At 42.0% G+C, this 24,816-nt stretch overlaps 1 protein-coding gene across 4 annotated transcripts in view; it reads left to right on the top strand.

The window, feature by feature from the left end:
* HECW2 (HECT, C2 and WW domain containing E3 ubiquitin protein ligase 2) overlaps positions 1-24,816 on the top strand; it is a 468,609-nt gene that overhangs the window by 42,571 nt on the left and 401,222 nt on the right. For 2 of the 4 annotated variants that reach the window (XM_081581446.1, XM_081581444.1), the window contains one exon: positions 2,485-2,625. The gene's annotated coding sequence lies outside the window, so the exon portion shown is untranslated. Of the gene's footprint in view, positions 1-2,484; positions 2,626-2,666; positions 2,779-3,150; positions 3,237-24,816 lie in introns of those variants that run through there. The other 2 variants (XM_081581447.1, XM_081581445.1) reach the window with 2 other exon arrangements.

The raw sequence follows: 24,816 nt of genomic DNA, 5'->3' as shown, positions 1-24,816 counted from the left end.
CAGGTGACGGTAGGCCTTCGAACAACCAGAATAGATGCTACTGTTACAATGGGTTGAAATGTCCATGAACCACATAAACTCATTCCAGTTAATTAACTCAACTTCCCCTTTGCCAGGGGGCTTCCCTGATAGCTCAGTTGGTAAAGAATCTGCCTGCAATGCAGGAGACCCCAGATTGATTCCTGTGTGGGGAAGATCCCCTGGAGAAGGGATAGGCTATCCACTCCAGTATTCTTGGACCTCCCTGTGGCTCAGCTGGTAAAGAATTCCCCTGCAATGCGGGAGACCTGGGTTTGATCCCTGGGTTGGGAAGATCCCCTGGAGAAGGGAAAGGCTACCCATTCCAGTATTCTGGCCTGGAGAATTCCATGGACCAGTCCATGGGGGTCACAAAGAGTCGGACATGACTGAACGACTTTCACTTTCACTTTCTCCCTTAGCCAGATTCCCAAAATGCTTGCAATCACTTCAGTGCTGTTGGACACAAGGAAAATTATGACCGAAGGGAAGTTAGAATAAAAAGACAGCAATCTTTTGAGACAAAAATATTTTACACTTGAAACTGACAGAAACATGATAGCAAGTGAACATACTTCTAGGACCCCTCTTGTGCTGGAAGAGGCTCCTGGGATCTGCCTTCGGGTTTAGATTTGAACCTATGCTTCAGGAGAAGTGCTCAAACCTGAGTACATTCACTGAAAGGAGGTAACAGAGGATGGTGAAGAATCAGGACACCTTGCCTTATGATAAGCAGCTGTGGCAGCTAGGGGTCATGTAAAAATCTTGGAATAGACAATTCAAGTGGTTTCCAAGTCTGTCTTTAGTCCTTGTAGTTTTGTTGAGGTGAAAGAAGTATTTCAACTCAATACAAGGAATCACTATCTAATGTTAGGCCAATTTCAACATAGAATTGACCAACTTGTGAAAAAATGAGCTCAAGAAGAGGCTAAATGAGAACCAGTCAGAAATTCTCTGAAGGGGAGACCCCAGTGTGGGGCTGGTGGCAAGGTTAGGGAGTGCGGTATGAAAGAAGCTAACCTTTACACACTTTAGCAAATCTGAGATTTTAGGATGACTTTGCTATTAATTCCATTTGAAGCCTCAGCTTCAAGTTTAATGCCTGATATATATAGAGTTTTAAAGATAGATGGGACTGCTTTTCAGGTCAGAGAAAAACGTTTTGGCTGTTTTTTTTTTTTTTTCAACCTAAGGGCAGCAAGAATGATCCATTTTAGCTCTTTTTATGCTTTTTTGTTTAAACTTAGATTGTAAGATGGTGGTTAATTAATACAGGAGGTTAAAGGTTGTAGGTATGTGATTGCTGGGTATAGAGCAAGGTATACAAAGAGAACATCATGTGGGATCCTTTGGGATCCCTATTCTTTCAGTAGGTACAAGAATAGGAACTTTTTTCTTTTGTGGTGTATGTGTGGGGTTATAAGTTCTTTGGAGGAGCCCAGCAACGGTGTGTGTGATGGGTAGATTCAGAGGAACAATGAGTCAGGGCTTTTTGTGACCCCTAACAGAACACAGCTGAAACTGCCTTGAGGAGATGGGGCGGGGGCGATTTATTGCTTTCAGGAGTAGAGTTCACTTAGACACATTTGCCTCCTAACTCTCAGAAGATACTACCCCCTCCCCCTCAGGTTTCCTTCCTTAAAGCTGACTTCGTCCACATGCATTGGTGGTACTTATATCTACATTTGGTGGCTCATATCCTTCTAAATTAGTTATCCTAGTTGGAAGGACTTCTTTTTCTGAACTGATTCAGCAAAAGTTCCAGATTGAATTCCTGGACCAATATGCCCATTGCAGAACCAATCACTGTGGTCTGGAATATGATGACTGGCCAGTTCTGGGGAGTGAGGGTGGGAGGTGTCAGTATTCTGGAACCACCACAAAGACTCCTGGGCCGGGGGCGGGGCGGGGTGGGGGGAGGGAAATGAATAGCTGTTATCAGAGAAGGGGAAGAGATGGATAATACTGAAAGTACACACTCAAAAATCCCCAATAAAACCCCCAACATTTATCTTTATCTCTAATAAAGATATCTGTTATTAGGGGGAAAAATGTTTTGGGATTTCCTCCACATGGTTGCAGTTTAACTGTAAAATCGTGCAAATCTTTCCCTTATCTGGATAGGTATCATGCATGGGGAATGATAGTCTTAATATTTCCGCGTTTTTACTCTTTCCTCTAAGTGTGACTGAGTCAATGAAGACTCTGCAAAAAAAGTAAACAGAAAGCTTAAAGTATTGATACGGTAATTTTTAATTTGAGTGCCCTCTTTAGGCAAAGTAGCTGAGAACGCTTTCATCAATCCATTTTTAATCGTGACCACACCCCGTGTAGGTGACATGAGTATTACCGTCTTGCCCTTGCGGTTGGGGAAATCGAGGCATGACAGTCCTCCATTCAGCCTTCCGGGGGCATTTCGGAAGAGTCCAGCCTGCCTGATATCAGGGTCTCCTTCTTCCTCCGCAGCGCCTCTCGGAACCCTCAAGTCCTTCGGCGTTGCAGAAGGAGAGCAGCTCAGGCTCCGCCGCAGCCTCGGGATTCGTCCTTCTCCCGGCTGCACGCGCCCCGCTCTCCCGCACCTTCCCCAGGAACGTCCAGCTGGACAAGGTCTGGAGTCTCGCCCGTCCTCTCCCCTCACCCCTCCCGCTACCCTCCCTCTGGTCCACGACGTGCAGGAAGCCCCCAGTCCAGCGCCCTGCAGGGAGGTGCGGGCACATGTCGCCCAGGCGTCCAGCGGGAGGGGCGCCGGTGCCGCCGGAGGTGAGCGGCCAGCACCCTTCGCTCCCCGAGGGCCCGGGCGCCGGGGCTGGGAAGGGCACCTGGCACGCCGGGCCCGAGGAAGGGGGCGGTGCGAGGGAGGCTGGGCGAGCCCGCCGGGAGCGGCGAGAGGGGGACACGCGGGCGGGCAGGCGCGCGGCTCGCTGGCGACGATTGGAGAGCGAGTGTCGGGGAGCCGGGCGCTGCCGGGCCGCTCGGGGTCGCGCCGCGCCCGGGCCGCCGAGCTCGCCGGTGAACCTCCCCGGGACGCCCGGACCCCCGGATGCCTTCCCGAGCGCGGGCGGAAGATATGGCTTCGCGCGTCCCCGCCGCCGCCGCTGACTCGACAGAATCGGCGGGCCGCGCAGGGGGCGCGGCGTAACCCGGGGGTGGGCGGTGGCGCGGAGCCGCCGGGGGAGCTCGGGGCGTCGTTGAGAGCGAAGGACGATGCCAACACAAAGGCAAGCCGAGACCCAGCCCGCTGCGGAGGGCGGCGGGAAGAGCAGCTGAGGGGCGCGCCGGGCGCGCTCGGCTCCGCGCTGCGTCTCTCGTCGCTGCCTTGGGTCGCCGGGTCGGAGACGGCCGCGCAGGGTCCCTCGGTCCCGTGGCAGCGGCCGCCGCAGCCGGGAGCTGCATGCGACGCGCGGCGGCGCCCGCGGCCGCCTGCTTTCGCCGCGGCGCGCGCGGACCGGCCGGAGGGCGCCGGGGCCGCGGGTCCGGGCATCTGCCGGGGCGCTCAGCCGCCCGGCGGCCCCATCCCCACCCGCAGCCGGCGGCGGCAGGCGCCGAGCTCCAGGTGAGTGCGCGGCCCTCGCCCGGCCCTCGCGCCGCAAGCCGGACGACGGGAGGTGGCTTTGTTTTCCTCCCTTGCGCCCCGGCGCGGTCATTCATTTGACATTTCGGCTTCCGCTGCCCCGAGACGCGGGTGAGAGGCACCGGGACGTGTTTCAAGGTTTGGTTCTCCGGGGAGCTGAGACTTTTGGGTCCATCTGAGCATCTCTTGAGGGAGCAGAGGCTTCATTTCCTTTTGGTTTGGAATGTGTTGTGAACATCCTCTGCCGCGGCTTGGGGCCTGGAGGAAACTGGGGCTGCAGATTTAGACGTAGACGTTTTGGAGGACGTGCAACTGCAGAGGTCTGGCTCTTCCATGCCTTGTGTTTTTCTCTATTAGCAGAGCTCAGGTGTTTCCCCTTGATTATCATTATTAATTTAGGAACATCTCTACAGGCACATTTGTTTCTTTTAGAGTTAGAAGTCTTTGGAGACAATACAGAGCTCGCAGCTACAGGGGATCAAGCGCTGTTGAACTTGGAGAAGGCAGGCATCGGCAACCGTCGTAGGTAGAGGGTAGAGGTGGACCTTAGGCAAACTTCTCTGGGGGCCTTTAGCCTTCCCAGTACGATTTCTGCTTTCACTGTCTTGGAGTCAAGCAAACTGAATTCTCATTGCACATATACCGTTGTCAAGGTGTGCAACTTGTCTTTCTTTAAAAAAAAAATAGTTTTCTATCGTTTGTAATTTGGAAGAAAAAGATTTAAACGTAATTAGTAGAGTGGACCCTGTGAACGTTCATGTTTTCGTATTGTCTCATAAGTATGATTTTCATTTTACTATTTCTCCTATTCCCTCAAGGGCTCATTTCTTCTGTTGCCTAGAGAGAGCTCCACTGCACCCTCCCCCCCAACAGATGGGTTATGTTCTGAGAGGTTATCTTTAAAATGACACTCACATTACCTATAAACAAGGAAGGATCAGTTGTTAGGCTTATCCTTGGAGTTATTAAAGCAAGAACCCTATCTGGATGAGGATGCTATTGATGGTGTGAAAATCTGGAGTTTGCTAATCTGTTTGGGCATCAGAAGTTTCCTGCAGGGATTGTTTATATAGTGTGGGAGACAGATGGCATTCCCAGCAGACAAGAGAAGCCCAGCATAAAGAGTCATTGTATTCTTCAAAAATTATCCACTTCACTGTTGGGGTACAGTGGGGAAGACATAGTTTTCATCTCCCAAAGAAGACGTTATAACTGTATCATCCAGCAGCTTGACTAGTGAGTTTCTTCTTTTTTTAAACATGTAAGAAGTCATTATTGAGCTGTTTGTTTTGATTATTCTTTTGGCACATTTTGGCCTCAATTTTTGTTATGTGAAGCAGTTTAAACAGTTATATTAACAAAAATGTCTTTGAATTTAAGATTATCGTACTGCTGGGAAAAACAGTAGTTCTTGAGTACAAGTGGCCCCTTGGACTTATAGTGTCCCCTATCTGGAAGGACTTTAGTCCAACCTGCGTGAATTCAAAAGGAATTTCTTCTACTACCTCCATGACAGGTGGTTTCCTGACTGCTAGTGTTTGTCCCCAGACTCTCAGCTGTGGGTAGTACTTTACTTTTATAAGGCTTAACAGCCTAAGACTGTTGGGTCATCAGTCTTTTGCTCAGTCCTCTACACTTAGCAAAAGCCTAAGATTTTTGCTTTAGCAGTGTGCTCTATCACAGCATTGAACAACCTTGGGCAGTGAATCTTTCTGAATGACTGTGGAGTCTGTGAAGAAGTTCAAGTCATTCTGAACATTTGAGATAAGCCATCTGGAGCATCTCTGCTCCTACCACCATTATAGATTCTTTATGGGCTGTAGATTCCAGCTAGATTGCAAAATTGGTCTGCCCTTTGTATGCATGTGAGGGAAAATATTCCAGTAAATTCATAGTCACTAGCTACAGGACTAAATTTTATGAAGAACATGAGCAATGTTTGACCCTTTGAAATAGGAAGTATGGGGTAAAAGTAAGCATTGGCTCTGTTTAGCTTGGAAACTGTGATCTTGGGGAAGAAATACATTTCCTTACTTTTTTTCAAAGCCTTCTGCACCACTGATTTCAGCAAAAGGCAAAGAAACTAAGGTTGTTACCTGTAGCTGAGGACAGATACCCTAGCTATTTCTTCTGGATGAATGTGTGTTGCTGGAGAGGTGGCTTTTGGGCTCTGTCCAGTTTCAGCATGTGCCTTGGCATCAACAAAAGGGTCTAACATTCAAATTCGGATTGTTAAATGTGCGGCTGGTATCTGTGTACCTTCTCAGTAGGTTGCTTCCTCTCTTGTGAAGTGTTCCTTTATGAGAAACCCAAAGCACCAGGCCTGGGGTTTGCTGGGCACCTGGCCTGCATCCACATTCTTGTATGTTACTGCCTCCTTTCCTGAATAAAAATGGAACCAGTTTTACACAAATAGGGAATGCAGGGTGGAGTGAAAACCTTTTCAGCTCCATTGTGGAAAGGCAGGCCTGGCCTGAAAGAGAGAGGACTGCATTTGAAGTGTATTTGGTTGACATAGCAGAGGCAGAACTGCTTCCTTACACACAGGATGGCTTTTGTGTGGGAAAATGAATGAGAGATTAGAAATGTGACCACACCTTCTCCTATTGCCCTATCTGAATCATCAAATGCATCCCCTTTCACATTTAAAAGTGCCCTGGTTTGGATGATAAATTGTACGGTCACCCTGGATTTTCAGGAATCTTCACTATTTTCTTCACCACCCTCTTCTGACTTCAGATATTTTGTCTGGCTGTATTTCAGTCTTCAATTTGTTAAATGCAAAGATAAAAAAGGTAAAAAAAAATTAAACCAAAAAATGCTTAAAGAAAAAAAGAAATAATAAAGAAGATGAAAGATGAGGTATTTGGTTGCTTGTCATCTATTTACACATACAAGAAATAAAAGTTTTATGCTTGAGGTATTAAGTCTACTTTGGCTCTAAGCCCATGTTATTATTGTCTTCGAGCACAATGAGAATTAACACCGGTTTACCTAGGGCTGACATGAATTGGGACAACTCCTGTGATTCTGGACAGCAGCTTCAACAAAACCTGTTTGCAGACCTAATGGCTGCATGGCTTTTGCAGATGGGAATGCAAGTTTCAAGGGCGTCCCAGGTGGCGTTAGTGGTAAAGAACCCGCCTGCCAATGCAGGAGACTTAAGAGACTCGGCTTCTATCCCTGGATTGGGAAGGTCCCCTGGAGGGGGGCATAGCAACCTACTCCACTGTTCTTGCCTGGAGAATCCCATGGATAGAGTAGCTTGGTGGGCTACAGTCTATAGGATCACAAAGAGCTGGACATGACCGAAATGACTTAGCATGGATGCAAATTTCAAGACCTGGTGTTTGGTCGAGTTCTTGGAATTCACTGAGAGACCAAAACACATGTGTCGTTGTGAAGACTTGACTCCACATTCTCCTAGTTTCCAAGCCCTCTGGGCCATGAGGATAATAGAAGAGCCTTTGTTTTCTGCCCTCTCTTCTGACAAGAGTCTTGGGTTTGGGTCTCAGCTTTTCAGACAAAGGGCTTGCAGAGAAGAATGTGGTGTGCCTGCTCACCACATGAACATTCTCACAGGACTGAAGATTGTGCAGATGACCTGATGGGGGTTTGAGTTCGAACACTAGATATATGGAGCTTGTGGCATGTACTTTTACAACAATGGCTGTGCTCCTTTGCTAAAGAATTGCCTGTTTGAAAGAGTTCTCTCACAGTGCTGGCCAGTAGGTGTTACAAATAATTATGGCTGTCACTTTTTCCACACCCACTCCATTGAAATCCTCAAAAGCTTGGTCAGCACGCTTGAATAAGAAGAAACGTATTTATCTTCTTTATAAGTAGGATGACTGTATAGTTATTTTTGTTCAGACAAGGTGAAAAGTGAAGTTGCCCAGTTGTGTCTGACTCTTTGCGACCCCATGGACTATAGTCTGCCAGGTTCCTCTGTCCATGGGATTTTCCAGGCAAGAATACTGGAGTGGGTTGCCATTTCCTTCTCCAGGGGATCTTCCCAACCCAGGGATCGAACCTGGGTCTCCTGCACTGCGGGCAGACTCTTTACCATCTGAGCTACCAGGGAAGCCCCTTGAGAGTAAAAAGAGGTACTGACTGGAAGAGGCACCATATCAAGCAGTTTATACTGTTGTACCAGGAAAGTTATGTTGGATGGTTGTCTTAACTATTACCTAAGTCATTAGCTTTTCTATGAAGAATACCCATATGATAGAAGAATCCTTAGAAGAAGAAGAAGTTAAGAAGTTAAGAATCCTTAACTTCTAGATTTGTTCAACATATGTTTAATGTATGCATGCCTATACGTATATGTGTATATACTCAGACATTGATAATATATCTATAGATATGTGTATTATGGGGTTGAAATTAACTGCTTAAGCAGACCTAGTCATTTGGAAAATTGTGACTTTCATCATTTCTTTCATAGATTGACTTTTAAACTAAAAAAAAGCTTCAGCCTCTCCAAACTTTAAGTCATCTTCTGACCTTGTGTAGTTCTCTTGCTTAAATCATTTGATGGTTCTCCATTTTCTGTTTAATTCTCAAGTAGGATCCACAGACAGATTGGTGCTCAGAGAGGAAAAGCAATGAAAAAATTTTACTCACTCCCTCATTCATTTATTCATTCAACTATTAATACTATTTATTGAGCACCTTCCATGAATCTAGATGCTGAATGAATCAAACAAAGATCCCTGCCCTTATGAAGTTTTCATTTTATTGAGAGTGAAGAGGTGGGAGTGGGAGATGTACAATAAGCCAAGTAAATAAGTGAATTATATAGCATTCTAGAAGGAGGTAATGCTTTGGAAGAAAGTAGAATAGATAAATTAGTTGAGTAGCCTTCATGAAGTAACCTTCAGCAAAGACTGAAAGGAAGTGAAAGAAGTTGCTCATACAGATACCAGAGGGGAGTGTTTCAGGAAGAGAGAACAGCCAGTGTGAAGGAGTGAAGGTGAGAATATGTTTGGATGTGTTCAAAGATTAGTGAGAAAACCAACACAAGAGGGTGGAGTGATGGGGGGCTTGGAAATGTGAATCAGAAAGATGATATAGGAGTAGCAGAGCGTGTAGGATCTTGAGATGTGAGAGTGATTATAAATTCAGCAGAAATTCCATTATGTTCTTAAAAGATATTCTGGTATTAATTGTCTTTGTGCTATGAAGAATGCACTGGTCAATATCACTTGCATTTCATACATGGCGCACTTCATCTTAATTAATATACTTCTTATGTCATTTGCTCATTGTTTACTTGTTAAAATAGCATAGTTTATTGTTGCTGGTCTTAAGTTGTATCTTCATTGCACAAAAATAGATCAGAGGCTCAAAAGTGGTTCATTGCGGTGTGAAAATAGTGATGAAAACAGTAATGAAAATGCTAAAGTTCAGAATGTCATAAACATACTTAGAGAACTAAATCCCATTCCAAATATAAAATGTGAATTTGTATGTGTAAAAACAAGGGGGTTTTTGAGAGTAATGATTTCAAAACAGTAGCTGAAATGGAAAAGTATAAAAAAAGCAAAAGGAAGTAAGATGATGACTATTTCAAAACTGCTTTTTATTGGGTTTGCCATCCATTTGCTTCTAGTCTTCAGTCATCGCCTGTTGTGAAACTTTTTCTGTGAAGCCATGGATGTTTTGGTGTCATTTTCAAACAAAGCACAGTGGCTTCTCTGTTATACCATTCAAGTTTCCCAGGACAAGAACCCAATGATATTTTCAATTACAAAACTAATGTGTTAAACTTCTAACAGTAGGAAAGAGATGAAAACTTTAGTAGCATCATTAAGTGATCCTTGTAACAAAAGTAAGTATAAGTCATTTTATTGAAGAGACACTTGGAAAATCAGCTGGAAAGTTAAAGACAAACATTATCTGCAGAGAAAAAGCTGAAGTTATTGACAGAATTCCTTTGTCAAATGACATGGTTGGCTGTTGCATATTATCAGTAGAGTAGAGTGTGGAAGAGTGATTACTATCAAGTACACACTAGCAGATATTTCACTTTATGGTTGGATGAAACCACTGATGTCATGCAGAGAATGAATCAGCTTTTGGCATTTGTTCAGGGAGGAGCGCTTGGTGATGCTTTGTTCATTTATCACTGAAAACTTGTGCTATAGAGGAAGAGATTTTTCTTCTGGTTAACCATTATATATGAGACAGGAAAAGTCCTCAGGAAGCAGGACTGACAGAGCATTAGGTTCATGTATAGATAAGGTGGTGACTTCATGAAGAAAAGAAGTTGTACGTAGAGGCCAATCTACATGTTCTTTCATTCACAGTGAAGATGTAGCACCTTCTGATCTTGAGGAACTACTGAAAGAAAGTGAAAACTGGGTAAATTATGGCCCATGTGTATCTGTGTGTGCTGTGCAAAGTGATGGACAAGGAGTGCAAAGCTGCTTCTCTGCACTAATGTACTCTGGCTGTTAGGGGAAAGGTGCTCATATGGTATTTTATCTGTGCTGTAAAATATCTGCAGAGCAAGAAAGATGTTTCTTTACGACATCAAAATTAGAAATAATTTCTCTTATATCAAGTGTCAAGCCTCAGTACTATACTCTGCCCACATGGAACCATGTCAAGGACAGGGAGGAAAGGGAGAATTGCTAACAAAACAATCTGCTACAATCATAGGGACTAAGACATTTTTTTCATTAGAAAGAGTTGGAGGTCCACACTGGCTATAAAGAGTTAAGGAAGTAATATTTTCAGTAATGGACAGTCCTTTAAATCAGAAGCATATTATCTCTTGGTGACTTATTCGAAGAATAAGAGCACAAAGAAATAGAACTTAGATCCAATAAAGTTGATGGAGTGAAAATATAAGTGTGTATGTATATAACATTTGAGGGCATGTAAGAACCACAGTGGGAGGAACCCAGGCTGTAAGGATTTTGTTAAGAGGCTGGGCGGCCAGGAGTGTAGGTAAAAGGAGGTGGAGAAGCCTGACAGTTACACTCGACCTTTCTTATACTTTTGCCTTAGGCTTGGCTTCATTTCAGACAGATGGACTTGGTACTTGACTTTGTTTTTCGAACAGGATTTGTATATCCCCTGACGTAACCTAGAAAAAAAATTAGTGTTCTCTAGTGTTCTAGGATTCTTCGCATAGGACTCTACTCATTCCTCCCGTCCTCCCTCCTTGCCTCTTCCCAACCCTCCTGTCATCTCCCCTCTCTTCTCCTCTACCTCTGTCTCTTCTTTTGTTCTTTCCCTCTTTAAGCTATTGAGTTGGCATCTTTAAACTAGAAGATGCTTTGAGAGCTTATGTTCTGTCCATGTCTTTGGGCAGATATATGTGCTGTCCAGGGCAAGAGGGATCAGGGCTCTAGGGCAGTTCTATTCCTTGTTCAGCTAACCCACTCTAATATGGAGTATCCAGTTATAGCACACACTTAAATTTTAACCCTCTTCCTTAAGTAAAGATCTGTTTCCCAGGGAGTTCCCTGGTTTCCTAGTGGTTAGGGTTCCAGGCTTTCACTGCCTTGGCTGGAGTTCAGTCCCTGGTTGGGGAACTGAGATCCTGCAAGCCTTGTGGCAAGGCCAAAAAACAAAAAAGTGCAATTCTTTTCTTTATTTATTTGGATTTTAATAAAGATGGAGTCATTGTCTTTTGTCTGGTAACTCTTCTATAGTGATGGCCATTATTTCATTCTAGGACAGAAGTCATTCATGCATTATTCATTGAATAAACATTGAGAGCCTTATATGTACCAGGCTGTCTTCTGAGGGAAAGGTTAAAAGAGGTCAGTATTCAGACATGGCCTTGACCAGATAAGACAGAGAATCGAGTTAGGAAATAGGCAACAGCAACAGAGATATGAATAAACAAGTGACTATGTAATTGCAAAGCAAATGTGGCAGAAATTGTAAAGGTAAACATTTTTACCTTAGGGTGGTGGTATTTGGACTACTTTTATGTTAACTTCTGAACTTTACAGTCTTCTGAATGTATTTTTGAAATATCTCGTAAGTAGAAAATGAAAAAAAAACAACATAGTTGGAAGTGTAACTGAGACTTCCTTTCCATGGGGTGGGCAGGCAAGAACTGGAGTGTAATTCATCACTTGTCTGTGTGAGAGGGATGAGGATAATTTGGACAGGGCCCAGAGAAGAGTTGTACAGATGATTGACTGATTGATGGCTGAGTTGAAAATAAGACCTATGAGAGACGTCTCAAAGAACCAGGGATGTAGAACAGCTGTGGAATTTAACCCGATGCCATGACTTAGGATCTCTTTTTCTCAAATTTATACGCCATCCACTTCTACGCATCCACATTCTCTTCACTCATTTCTCTTGTTCAACATCAGGCAAGGGCCATGATGCAGGTTAGAATTATGTGTTAGAGGAAAATTGGAATTTTGTTCTCTAGTTGAGGAAAAATTGGAAAGGACCTGAAAGGCAAATGAGTTCAACCTTCTTCTGAAGAGGTATCTCTTTAATATTGTTAGTAGGTGGTCATCAAGTTCTTACAGACCGTTTTCATACTTGCTCCACCTAGAATGGGGTGGTGGCAGGTGGGGCACTCTCGTCTGCTTCAGTTAGGCAGGTCTTCTTTCCATTCCACAGATGCCCTATCTCATCTCCACCTCAGTACTTTTACCACAGGAAGTACTTCCCATCTGGAACACCCACCAATTGTACCTGCTTTTCCATGTGTCATTTAAAAATTGTGTTTTGCATCATTTCTTCCTCCCCACCCCCCGTCTTACCCTTATGAAGAATATGGCATTTCTAGAAGTAAATGTAGCTTCCTTTGTCGTGATGGGGAGTAAGACTGAGAGTAGAGTGAGTATCCTACTCTGGAGGGGATTGGGGACAGTGTGTTTAGTTTAATATTTTCCCCCTAGATGCTGATATGCCTCACTCTTGGAAATCACTATCTTATAGCAATTAAGATCTTAATCATCTGCTGTTTTAAGTGATGCACTACTTATTTTGTTTGCTATTAGTGTTTTTGCCAACTAGATTTAAGTACTTTGAAGATATGAGAACTTGGCTGATACCTCTGTTTAGTGCCCCGTATTGATCATGACATGAATACGTATACAGTAATCAATGGCTAATGGCTGAAGAGACCATGTGGTTTTTTTTTTTTTCCATGAACCATTATGGAAACCTGTCATTTATATAAATCAGATATTAAGTTGTACAGATACTAAAAGATGAACATTTTTGTAGTTCTAAAATGGCAGAAAGTCAAGTCTTGGAGGTTGATTCATTGAGATAATTCCCATCTCAGAAAACTCTTCCTTTGTAAGCCTTCTGCTGCTGCTGCGTCGCTTCAGTCGTGTCGGACTCTATGCGACCCCATAGATGACAGCCCACCAGGCTCCTCCGTCCCTGGGGTTCTCCAGGCAAGAACACTGGAGTGGGTTGCCATTTCCTTCTAACTCCTTGCTATTCAGAGTGTAGTCTACAGACTACACTGGTGCAGTGACATCAGCATTACCCGGAAGCCAGGCCTACTGAGTCAGAATCTGCATTTTAACAAGATCTCCAGATATGTTCTATACACAGTAAAGTTTGAGAAGCATTTTATTTTTAACACAAAGTTCAGAAATTTAAGAGGAGCATTTATCTTCAAAGAGAAATGAGTCTGGAAATGACAATTTCATTGGTCTGTGGATGAGATCCTCAGTGTTTTCTGTCATGTGGCTTGGAATTACACTGCTTCTTGCCAGGCCAGAAAATGCCTCTGCAGGAATGCCCCAGGGTAATTTAACTATGAGAATGGTTCTTAGATGTTAGATGTGACGGTGATTACAGAAACTTGAAGCATTTTGGAGTGAGAAACTTGGAGAGCTTGGCAAAGGTAGAGAAACATGGCCATGAAACCTGAAACCAGAGGTAAGGGAAGAGGTCTTCCCTTTATGATTACAAGCAACTTCTAGCTCTCTGGACTTCAGTTCTGTTCTTCCCCTCTCAACCCTCCAGAGCCAGGTGGTCACAAATGAAATGACTTAAAGTGCTGTGCATGGAAACCTTGTGGAATGGAGAGGCATTCTTCATCAGAGGAGAAGGAGGTGTCACTACTCAGCTTACCCAGTTGTTGCCACATGGGAATTTGTGTTCAGCAAATAAAGCTAAAAATCTAAGTTTGTGTATGTACAAAACCTCTTTGAATGTAATATGTTGGTAATTAAAATGTTTTTAGAACGGCTCAGGCCAAACAAAATTCATATGCTGCCTGCATCTGTTTTGTAACCCCTCTTCTAGAGCAACAAAACATATGTGGTGATGTGAATATATCTGACCTTTTTAGTTTAGGACACCAAACATGGGTAGAGGCATTTTGGTTCTAGTAAGGACCACTTTGGATCTTTACTAAGTAAAAGAAATAAAAAGACATAAAGAAGGGAGTTGTACCTGCTTTGATGACCTGGTTTATCAATAAAATACATGTCTGAAGAACCTCAGTAACTAATGGTGTTTGGAGGAAAGTGATACAAGTTATGACCAACCTAGACAGCATACTAAAAATCAGAGACATTACTTTGCTAACAAAGGTCAAGGCTATGGTTATTCCAGTAGTCATGTGTGGATGTGAGAGTTGGACTATAAAGAAAGCTGAGCACCGAAGAATTGATGCTTTTGAACCGTGGTGTTGGAGAAGACTCTTGAGAGTCCCTCGGATTGCAAGGATATCCAACCAATCCATCCTAAAGGAGATCAGTCTTGAATATTCATTGGAAGGACTGATGTTGAAGCTGAATCTCCAATAGTTTGGCCACCTGATGCGAAGAGCTGACTCATTTGCAAAGACCCTGATGCTGGGAAAGATTGAAGGTGGAAGGAGAAGGGGACGACAGAGGATGAGACGGTTAGGACGGCATCACTGACTCAATGGACATGAGTTTGAGCAAGCTCAGGGAGTTGGTGATGGACAGGGAGGCCTGGCGTGCTGCAGTCCATGGGGTTGCAAAGAGTTGGACACGAGCGAGCAACTGAACTGAACTGAACTGAACTGATGCCTAAAGGCATATAACTTAGGTTCTATAAAATCTGAAGGAGAAGTGAGCATGGGATTTGGACAATGGTGAAGAAATGAGGTCATGGAAATTTCCCGGCAACCCCAACCTAGGATCACACGGTTCAACAGAGCTGGGAGACTGGACCACAACTTGGAACTTACTGTGCTAGAGAGAAGTGTGACTGGAGATAGAAGTAGAGTTAACTTATCTTTAGCATTTGGTTGTTGAATTTGGGTGGTGGCTAATATTTAAAGTTTGCTGGAATTGAGTTTTCAAATAAAGTTCATTATGTTAAAATTAGCATTTTATATATTTTGACAGTAAAAATAGGTGTAAGAATCAAAATTCTTTCAAAGATTAATTATGTTGCTTATTAAAAATTAAATTTCTTAAGGATTAGTACTGTTTATTATTTATCTTTACATTATTATCATCCTTACATTTAGTACAGTCTAGATCCAAAGATCTTTAATGATTATAAGACAAAATATGGTTTATTTTCTGTCTTGCAGAGTCATTCTGGAGGTATTCGTTTTCCTCACTGATTTTAAAAAAATAATGGCTTTGTTTGAGATACAATTCACATACCATGAAATCCGTCATTTTAAATTGTACCATGTAGTGGGTTTTAGTATATTTACAAAGTTTTGCTCTCAACATCACCTTTTAATATCAGAACCTGTTACCCTCAGAAGAAGACAAGTATCCTTAGCAGTCACTCCTCATCTCACCTGCCTCCAGCCCCTGGCAACCATCTCTCCAGTTTCCATCTGTTTAGATTTGCCTCTTGTAGACATTTCATAAAAGTGGAATTATATAATATGTAGCCTTTGGAGACTAGCATCTTTAACATAGCATAATATTTTCAAAGTTTATCCATATTGTAGCACGTGTTAGCATGCTTTTCTTATGTATAGCCAAAAAAAAATTGTGTTGTATGAATATACCACATTTTGTTTATCCATTTATCAGTTGATGGGTATTTGAGATGGCCTCAATTTTTGGCTATTATGAACAATTCTGCTATGAACATTTGTGTAAAAGTTTTTGTGTGGATTGTTGTTGTCGTTCAGTCGCTCAGTTATGTCTGACTCTTTGTGACCCCACGGACTGCAGTATGCCAGGCTTTGCTGTCCTTCACCATTTCTTGGAGTTTGCTCAAATTCATATCCATTGAGTCTATGATGCCGTTCCAACCATCTCATCCTCTGCCGTCCCCTTCTCCTCTTAACCTTCAGTCTTTCCCAGCATCAGTGTCTTTTCCAATGAGTTGGCTCTTTGCATCAGGTGGCCAAAATATTGGTGCTTCAGTTTTAGCATCAGTCCTTCTAATGAATATTCAGAATTGATTTCCTTTCAGATTGACTGGTTTGATCTCCTTGTAGTCCAAGGGAGTCCCAAAAGTTTTCTCCAACACCACAGTTCAAAAGCAAGTTCTTTGGTACTCAGCCTTGTTTATGGTTCAACTATCACATAAATATATGACTACTGGAAAAACCACAGCTTTGACTAGGCGGACTTTGTTGGCAAAGTAATGTCTCTGCTTTTTAATATGCTGTCTAGGTTTGTCATAGCTTTTCTTTCAAGGAGCAAGCGTCTTTTAATTTCATGGCTGCAGTCACCATCTTCAGTGATTTTGTAGCCCCCAAAAATAAAGTCTCTCACTGTTTCCATATTTTCTGCATCTATTTGCCATGAATTGATAGGACCGGATGCCATGATCTTTGTTTTTTGAATGTTGAATTTTAAGCCAGTGTTTTGACTCTCCTCTTTCACTCTCATCAAGAAGCTCTTTAGTTCCTCTTCGCTTTCTGCCTTTAGGGTGGTGTCATCTGCATATCTGAGGTTATTGATATTTCTCCTGGCATTCTTGATTCCAGTTTGTGCTTCATCCAGCCCAGCATTTCTCATGATGTACTCTGCATGTAAGTTAAATAAGCAGGGTGACAATATACAGCCTTGATGTATATTATGTGGGTATATGTTTCCAATTCTCTTAAGTATACACCTTGGAGTGGAATTGCAGGGTCATATGGTAACTCTATATGTTTATCATTTTAGGATCTGCCAAACAGTTTTCCAAAGTAAATGTACCATTTTACATTTTAAACAGCAATGTCTGAGGGTTCCAATTTCTCTGTATCATCACTAACACTTATTATTGCTTTTTTAATTTAGCCACTCTGGTGGGTATGAAGTGGTATTTCATTGTGATTTTGATTTGCTTTTCTATATGACTCATGATGTTGAGCATCTTTTTGTGTGATTTTTGGCCATTTGTGTATATTCCTTGGAGAAGGATCTATTCACATCCTTTGTAATTTTATAATAAAATGAGGTTATTTATTTTTAAATTTTTGTGTTGTACAATTTTTTTTTGACATTCTGGATTCTAGAGCCTAATGAGATGTATGACTTGAAAAATTTTTTCTATTCTGTGGATTGCCTTTTCACTCTTTTGATAGTGTCATTTGAAGCACAAAACTTTGTAATTTTGATAAAGCTCAATTATCTTTTCTTTTTCTTTCTTTTGCTTTTGGTACATATCTATCCTTGTTGATCTCCTAATTGTTCTATCCAGTATGGAAAATGGAGTATTGACATCTTCAACTATTGTTGTTAAATTGTCTGTTTCTCCCTTCAGCTCTGTCAGTTTCTGCCTATGTATTTTGTAGCCCCTTGTAACATATATGTTTATAATCTTTCTTTATGTCCTCCTTTTGAATTGACTTACTTATCATTATAAAATATTCTTTCTCTCTGGTTACCATTTTTGTCTTAGAGTCTGTTTTGCCTGTTAGCAACATTGTCACAGTAATTCTTTTTTAAGTTATGTTTCCATGGTATATCTTTTTTTCATCCTTTTACTTTTACCTACTTGTGTCTTTGAATCTAAATTTTAAAACAGCATATATTTGAATCATTTAAATATTTTTTTCTGCTTATTTCTGCCTTTTGTAAGTGTTTAACTAGGATGTTTGACTTGAGTGTTTATTTACATTTAACATAATTGCTATTTATCAGATGGATATATTTACCTTGTTTGCCATTGGTTTTCTTTGTGTCTTAGGTCTTTTTTGTTCCTCAATTTCTCTGTCACTGGTCTATATTAAATATGTGTGTTTTCTAGTGTACCATTTAAATTTTCTTGTTGCTTTTCTGGAGAAGACAATTTTCATACGCCTGTATTCTGTCATTCCTGATGATATTGTTATGATTATTTTTGAATTATTTTCTTAGTTGTTGCCTGGGGTTTACAGTGAAATTCTTAATTTAAACAGTTTGATTAATTTAAAACAAGCTGATCAATTTCAACTTAATTTCCAAAGTATACGAAAACTTTACTTCGGTATGGGTTAATTCCTTGCTTTATATGTTGTAAGCCCATCATTACCACTTTTATAATTATTGTCTTATGCAGTTGTTTTTAAATAGAAAAGGGTTATAAAAAATACATTCATTCTGTATTTTGCATTTAACTATGTAGTTAGCTTTACCAGTTCTCTTTGTGTCTTCAGGTGGATTTGATTTAATATTTAGTGGTTTTTTCATTTGAGCCTAAGAGCTCCCTTTTGTATTTCTTATAGGACAGATTTGATAGTGACAGATTCTTTCTGGTTTTGCTTGTCTTAATTTTGTCTTCATTTTTGAAGCCAGTGTTTTGACTCTCCTCTTTCACCCTCATCAAGAAGCTCTTTAGTTCCTCTTGCTTTCTGCCTTTAGGGTGGTGTCATCTGCATATCTGAGGTTATTGATATTTCTCCTGGCATATCTATAGCCCCCTAATGGGGGCTATAGAAGTCTTGGTTAACTTTAAAACAGTTCACTGTTTTGAATATGTTATTCTAATGCCCTCTGGCCTTCATAGTGTTTGATGAGAAGTCAACTGTTAATCTTATTGAGAATTCCTTGCTTCTGGTGAGACTTTTTCTGGCTATCCTCAGATTTCTCTGTCTTTTGACATTTTGACTATGATGTGTCTTGATGTGGTTTCTTTTTAGTTATCCTCCTTGAGTTTATTGAGCTTCTTGGATGTATAGATTAATGTTTTCATCAAATTTGGGAAGTCTTTGGCCATTGTTTCTTCAGATATTCTTTCTGTTTCTTTCCTTTCCTTCTGGAATTCCCAGAATGAATGGATTGATACAGTATCTGAAGTTTCACAGGCCTCTGAAGCTCTGTTAGGTTTTTTTTCCACTCTTTTTCTGTTCCTAAATCTGGATAATCTTAATAAACATAACTTGAAGGTCACTGATTCTTTCTTCTCCCAATTAAAATATGCTGTTGAACCCCTTTAGTGAATTTTCTATTTCCAATATTGTACTTTTAAACACCAGAATTTTAATCTAGTTCTTTTTGAAAATAGTTTTTATATGTATTTTGATATTATTTGTTTGGTGGAACATTGTTTTTAAATTATCCTTTAATTCTTTAAATATGGTTTCCTTTAATTATTTGAATGTAGTTTTAGTCTTCATGGGATGACAGAGGATGAGATGGTTGGATGGCATCACTGACTTGATGGACATGGGTTTGGGTAGACTCTGGGAGTTGGTGATGGACAGAGAGGCCTGGCGTGCTGCAATTCATGGGGTCGCAAAGAGTCGGACACGACTGAGCGACTGAACTGAACTGAACTGACTTGGTAATTTAAAATCATTGTCTGCTGCTGCTGCTGCTAAGTCGCTTCGGTCGTGTCCGACTCTGTGCGACCCCATAGACGGCAGCCCACCAGGCTCCCCCATCCCTGGGATTCTCCAGGCAAGAATACTGGAGTGGGTTGCCATTTCCTTCTCCAGTGCATGAAAGTGAAAAGTGAAAGGGAAGTCGCTCAGTCGTGTCCGACTCCTAGTGACCACATGGACTGCAGCCCACCAGGCTCCTCCGTCCACGGGATTCTCCAGGCAAGAGTACTGGAGTGGGTTGCCATTGCCTTCTCCAATGTTCCAAATATGGGCTTCTTAGGGACATATTTTTTTTAAACTGCTTTATTTCATGTATATTGACCATGTTTTTCTGTTTACTTGTGTATGTTTTCAGTTTTTGTTGAAAAATGGGAATTTTGAATAATATCACATGACAACTCTGAAAATCAAATTTTCCTCCTTCTCCAAGATTTGGTGTTTTTGCTCTTTGTTGCTGTTATTGGTTTGCTTACTGACATTCCTGAATAAATTCTGAAGTATACATTCTTTGTCACATGTGGCTATTGAAAGTTTTGCTTGATTCCCTTAGTGGTTGATTAATGATTAGAAAGATTTTCCTCAAATACCTGAAACCAGTAAGTATCTGTGAGTGTCCAGGAGTCTCTGGCAGAGATGTGGGTCGGCAGTGGCCTGCTGCAGAGTCGGGGACACTGAGAGCAGCACTACGTGTGTGGGACCTTCTGAAGGAGGTCGCCATTATCTCCATTACCTCCACCATAGTTTGATCTCAGGTCAACAACAGGGAAGGAACACAGCCCCGCCCATCAACAGAAAATTGGGTTAAAGATTGGCTGAGCATGGCCCCACCCATTAGAACAAGACCCAGTTTCCCCCAGAGTCAGCCTCTCCCATTAGAAAGCTTCCATAAACCTCTTATCCCTCAGAGGGCAGACAGAATGAGAATCACAGTCACAGAAAACTAACCGACCTGATCACATGGACCACAGCCTTGTCTAACTCAATGAAACTATAAGCCATGTTGTGTGGGGCCACCCAAGAAGGATGAGTCATGGTGGAGAGTTCTGACAAAACGTGGTCTGCTGGAGAAAGGAATGGCAAACCACTTCAGTATTCTTGCCTTGAGAACCCCATGAACAGTAGGAAAAGGCAAAAGGTATGACACTGAAAGATGAACTCTCAGTTAAGTAAGTGCTCAATATGCTACTGGAGAAGAGTGGAGAAATATATCCAGAAAGAATGATGAGACGGGGCCAAAGCAACATCCAGTTGTGGATGTGACTGGTGATGGAAGTAAAGTCCAGTGTGGCATAGGAACATGCAATGTTAGGTCCACGAATCAAGGCAAATTGGAAGTGGTCAAACAGGAGATGGCAAGAGTGAACATCGACATTTTAGGAATCAGTGAACTAAAATGGACTGGAATGGGCGAATTTAACTCAGATGACCATTATATCTACTACTGTGGGCAAGAATCCCGTAGAAGAAATGGAGTAGCCCTCATAATCAACAAAAGAGTCAGAAATGCAGCACTTGGATGCAATCTCAAAAATGACAGAATGATCTCTGTTTGTTTCCAAGGCAAACCTTTCAGTATCACAGTAATCCAAGTCTATGTGCCAACCAGTAACGCTAAAGAAGCTGAAGTTGAGCGGTTCTGAGAAGACCTATAAGACCTTCTAGGACTAACACGTAAAAAAGATGTCCTTTTCTTCACAGGGGACTGGAATGCAAAAGTAGGAAGTCAAGAGATACCTGGAGTAACAGGCAGATTTGGCCTTGGAGTACAAAATGAAGCAGGGCAAAGGCTAACAAAATTTTTCCAAGAGAATGCACTTATCATAGCAACACCCTCTTCCAATGACACAAGAGAAGACTCTACACATGGACATCACCAGATGGTTGATACTGAAATCAAATTGATTATTTTATTTGGAGCCAAAGGTGGAGAAGCTCTATATAGTCAGCATAAATAAGACTGGGAGCTGACCGTGGATCAGATCATGAACTCCTTATTGCAAAATTCAGACTTAAATTGAAGAAAGTAGGGAAAACCACTAGACAATCTGGGTATGACTTAAATCAAATCCCTTACGATTACACAGTGGAAGTGACAAATAGATTCTAGGGAGTAGATCTGATAGAGTGCCTGATGAACTATGGACAGAGGTTTGTGACATTGTTCAGAAGGCATTGATCAAGACCATCCCCAAGGGAAAAAATGCAAAAAGGCCAAATGATTGTCTGAGGAGGCCTTAAAAATAGCTGAGAAAAAAAGAAATGAAAAGCAAAGGAGAAAAGGAAAGATATACCCATTTGATTGCAGAGTTCCAAAGAATATCAAGGAGAGATAAGAAAGCCTTCCTCAGCGATCAATGCAAAGAAATAGAGGAAAACATTAGAATGGGAAAGACTAGAGATCTCTTCAAGAAAATTAGAGATTCCAAGGGAACATCTCATGCAAATATAGGCACAATAAAGGACAGAAATGGTATGGACCTAACAGAAACAGAAGACATTAAGAAGAGGTGGCAAGAAAACACAGAATAACTATACAAAAAAGATCTTCATGACCCTGATAACCACAATGGTGTGATCACTCACCTAGAGCCAGACATCCTGGAATGCGAAGTCAAGTGGGCCTAAGGAAGCATCACTACAAACAAAGCTAGTGGAGATAATGGAATTTCAGTTGAGCTTTTTCAAATCCTAAAAGATGATGCTTTGAAAGTGCTACACTCAATATCCCAGCAAACTTGGAAAACTCAGCAGTAACCACAGCACTGGAAAAGATCAGTTTACATTCTGGTCCCAAAGAAGGGCAATGCCAAAGAATGTTCAAACTACTGCACAATTGCACTCACCGACAGGCTAGCAAATTAATGCTCAAAATTCTCCAATCCAAGCTTCAACAGTACGTTAACCGTGAACCTCCAGATGTTCAAGCTGGATTTAGAAAAGGAAGAGGAACCTGAGATCAGATTGCCAACATCCGTTGGATCATCAAAAAAGCAAGAGGGTTCCAGAAGAACATCTACTTCTTTATTGACTATGCCAAAGCCTTTGACTGTGTGGATCACAACAAACTGTGGAAAATTTTTCAAGAGATGGGAATACCAGACCACCTTACCTGCCTCCTGAGAAATCTGTATGCAGGTCAAGAAACAATGGTTAGAACTGGACATGGAACAATGGACTGGTTCCACATCAGGAATGGAGTACGTCAAGTCTGTATATTGTCACCCTGCTTATTTAAATTATATACAGTGTATATCATGTGAAATGCTGGGCTGGATGAAGCACAAGCTGGAATCAAGATTGCCAGGAGAAATATCAATAACCTCAGATATGCAGATGACACCACCTCAATGACAGAAAGTGAAGAACTATAAAGCCTCTTGATGAAAGTGAAAAAGGAGAGTGAAAAAGCTGGCTTAAAACTCAACATTCAGAAAACTGAGATCATTGCATCCAGTCTCATCACATCATGGCAGATAGATGGGGAAACAATGGAAACAGTGGCAGACTTTATTTTTGGGGGCTCCAAAATCACTGCAGATGGTGACTGCAGCCAGGAGACTAAAAGATGCTTGCTCCTTGGGAGGAAAGCTATGACCAACCTAGATAGCATATTAAAAAGCAGGGATATTACTTTTCCAACAAAGGTCCATCTAGTCAAAGGTATGGTTTTTCCAGTAGTCATGTATGGATGTGAGTGTTGGACCATAAAGAAAGCTGAGCACCAAAGAATTGATGCTTTTGAACTGTGGTATTGGAGAAGACTCTTGAGAGTCCCTTGAATTTTATGGAGATCCAACCAGTCATTCCTAAAGGAGATCCATGCTAAATATTCATTGGAAGGACTGATGTTGAAGCTGAAACTCCAATACTCTGGCCACCTGTTGCGAAGAGGTGACCCATTGGAAAAGACCCTAATGCTGGGAAAGATTGAAGGCAGGAGGAGTAGGGGACGATAGAGGATGAGGTTGGATGAGACTGGAAGAGGTTGGATGGCATCACTGACTCAATGCACGAGTTTGAGTAAACTCTGGGAGTTGGTGATGGACAGGGAGGCCTGGTGCAGTCCATGGTGTTGCACAGTTGAACACAATGAGTGACTGAACTGAACTGAATAAGTATCTCTGTCTTTGCTAAGAGCTCTATGTGCATGTTGGGGCACACCTTCAGTAATTAGCCAAGCAGTTAACAACTCTGCCTTAGCCTTCACTTCCTGTATGCACAGAGCCTCAATATCAGTCAGAGGAGAAAGAGTGGGGCCTTTTCAGGTATTTCTTGGCTATGTGTATAGTGCTACACATGAATGTGGGCTTTTCACTCATAAACAATATGTCAGAGCCTTTCAGGTTCTTCTGTGGACATTTCATTCTCCAAATCTCTCTTTTAAGTTTTTAAGCCAGCTTCTTTTTCGCTCCAGCTGGTATTGCTGCCATAGACATCTGCGTTCTCAAACAATTGCAGGTATTGTTTTCAACAAATACTGTAGGGCTAGAGCTTTTTCTATTTAGTGAGCTCTGAGTTAGGTCCAGTAAACACAAGCCCTGGGAATAGGGCTTTTCAACATAATTTCCAGGTCAAATAGTAACAGGTTACTGGCATAGAGCCATTTCACAGAACTCCAAACACAATTTGCCTTCCCCATTGCCTGCTAGAGTACTGTTTTTTGCAGTCACTGTGACTGCAAGGATGCTGATTTTAAAGGGTATTGTGATGCTGGGGAGAGAATGATGGAAATCAGTTTAGTTCAGTCGCTCAGTCGTGTCCGACTCTTTGCAACCCCATGAACTGCAGCACACCAGGCCTCTCTGTCCATCACCAACGCCCGGAGTCCACCCAAACCCATGTCCATTGAGTCGGTGATGCTTTCCAACCATCTCATCCTCTGTCGTCCCCTTCTTCTCCTGCCTTCAATCTATTCCAGCATCAGGGTCTTTTCCAATGAGTCAGCTCTTCGCATCAGGTGGCCAAAGTATTGGAGTTTCAGCTTCAACATCAGTCCTTCCAATGAACACCCAGGATTGATCTCCTTTAGGATGGACTGGCTGGATCTCCTTGCAGTCCAAGGGACTCTCAAGAGTCTTCTCCAACACCATAGTTCAAAAGCATCAATTTTTCGGTGCTCAGCTTTCTTTATAGTCCAACTTTCACATCCATACATGACCACTGGAAAAACCATAGCCTTGACCAGATGGTCCTTTGTTGGCAAAGTAATGTCTCTGCTTTTCAATATGCTGTCTAGGTTGGTCATAACTTTGCTTCCAAGGAGTAAGCGTCTTTTAATTTCATGGCTGCAATCACCATCTGCAGTGATTTTGGAGCCCAGAAAAATAAAGTCTGACACTGTTTCCACTGTTTCCCCATCTATTTGCCATGAAGTGATGGGACCGGATGCCATGATCTTTGTTTTCTGAATGTTGAGCTTTAAGCCAACTTTTTCACTGTCCTCTTTCACTTTCATCAAGAGGCTCTTTAGTTCTTCTTCACTTTCTGCCATAAGGGTGGTGTCATCTGCATATCTAAGGTTATTGATATTTCT

Source organism: Giraffa tippelskirchi, chromosome 3, assembly GCF_054371585.1.
Source record: "Giraffa tippelskirchi isolate mGirTip1 chromosome 3, T2T-mGirTip1v1.2.pri, whole genome shotgun sequence".
Taxonomy (NCBI): Eukaryota; Metazoa; Chordata; class Mammalia; order Artiodactyla; family Giraffidae; genus Giraffa; species Giraffa tippelskirchi.
The sequence above is the reverse complement of the archived record's forward strand: the minus strand, read 5'-3'. Positions and strand labels throughout refer to the sequence as shown.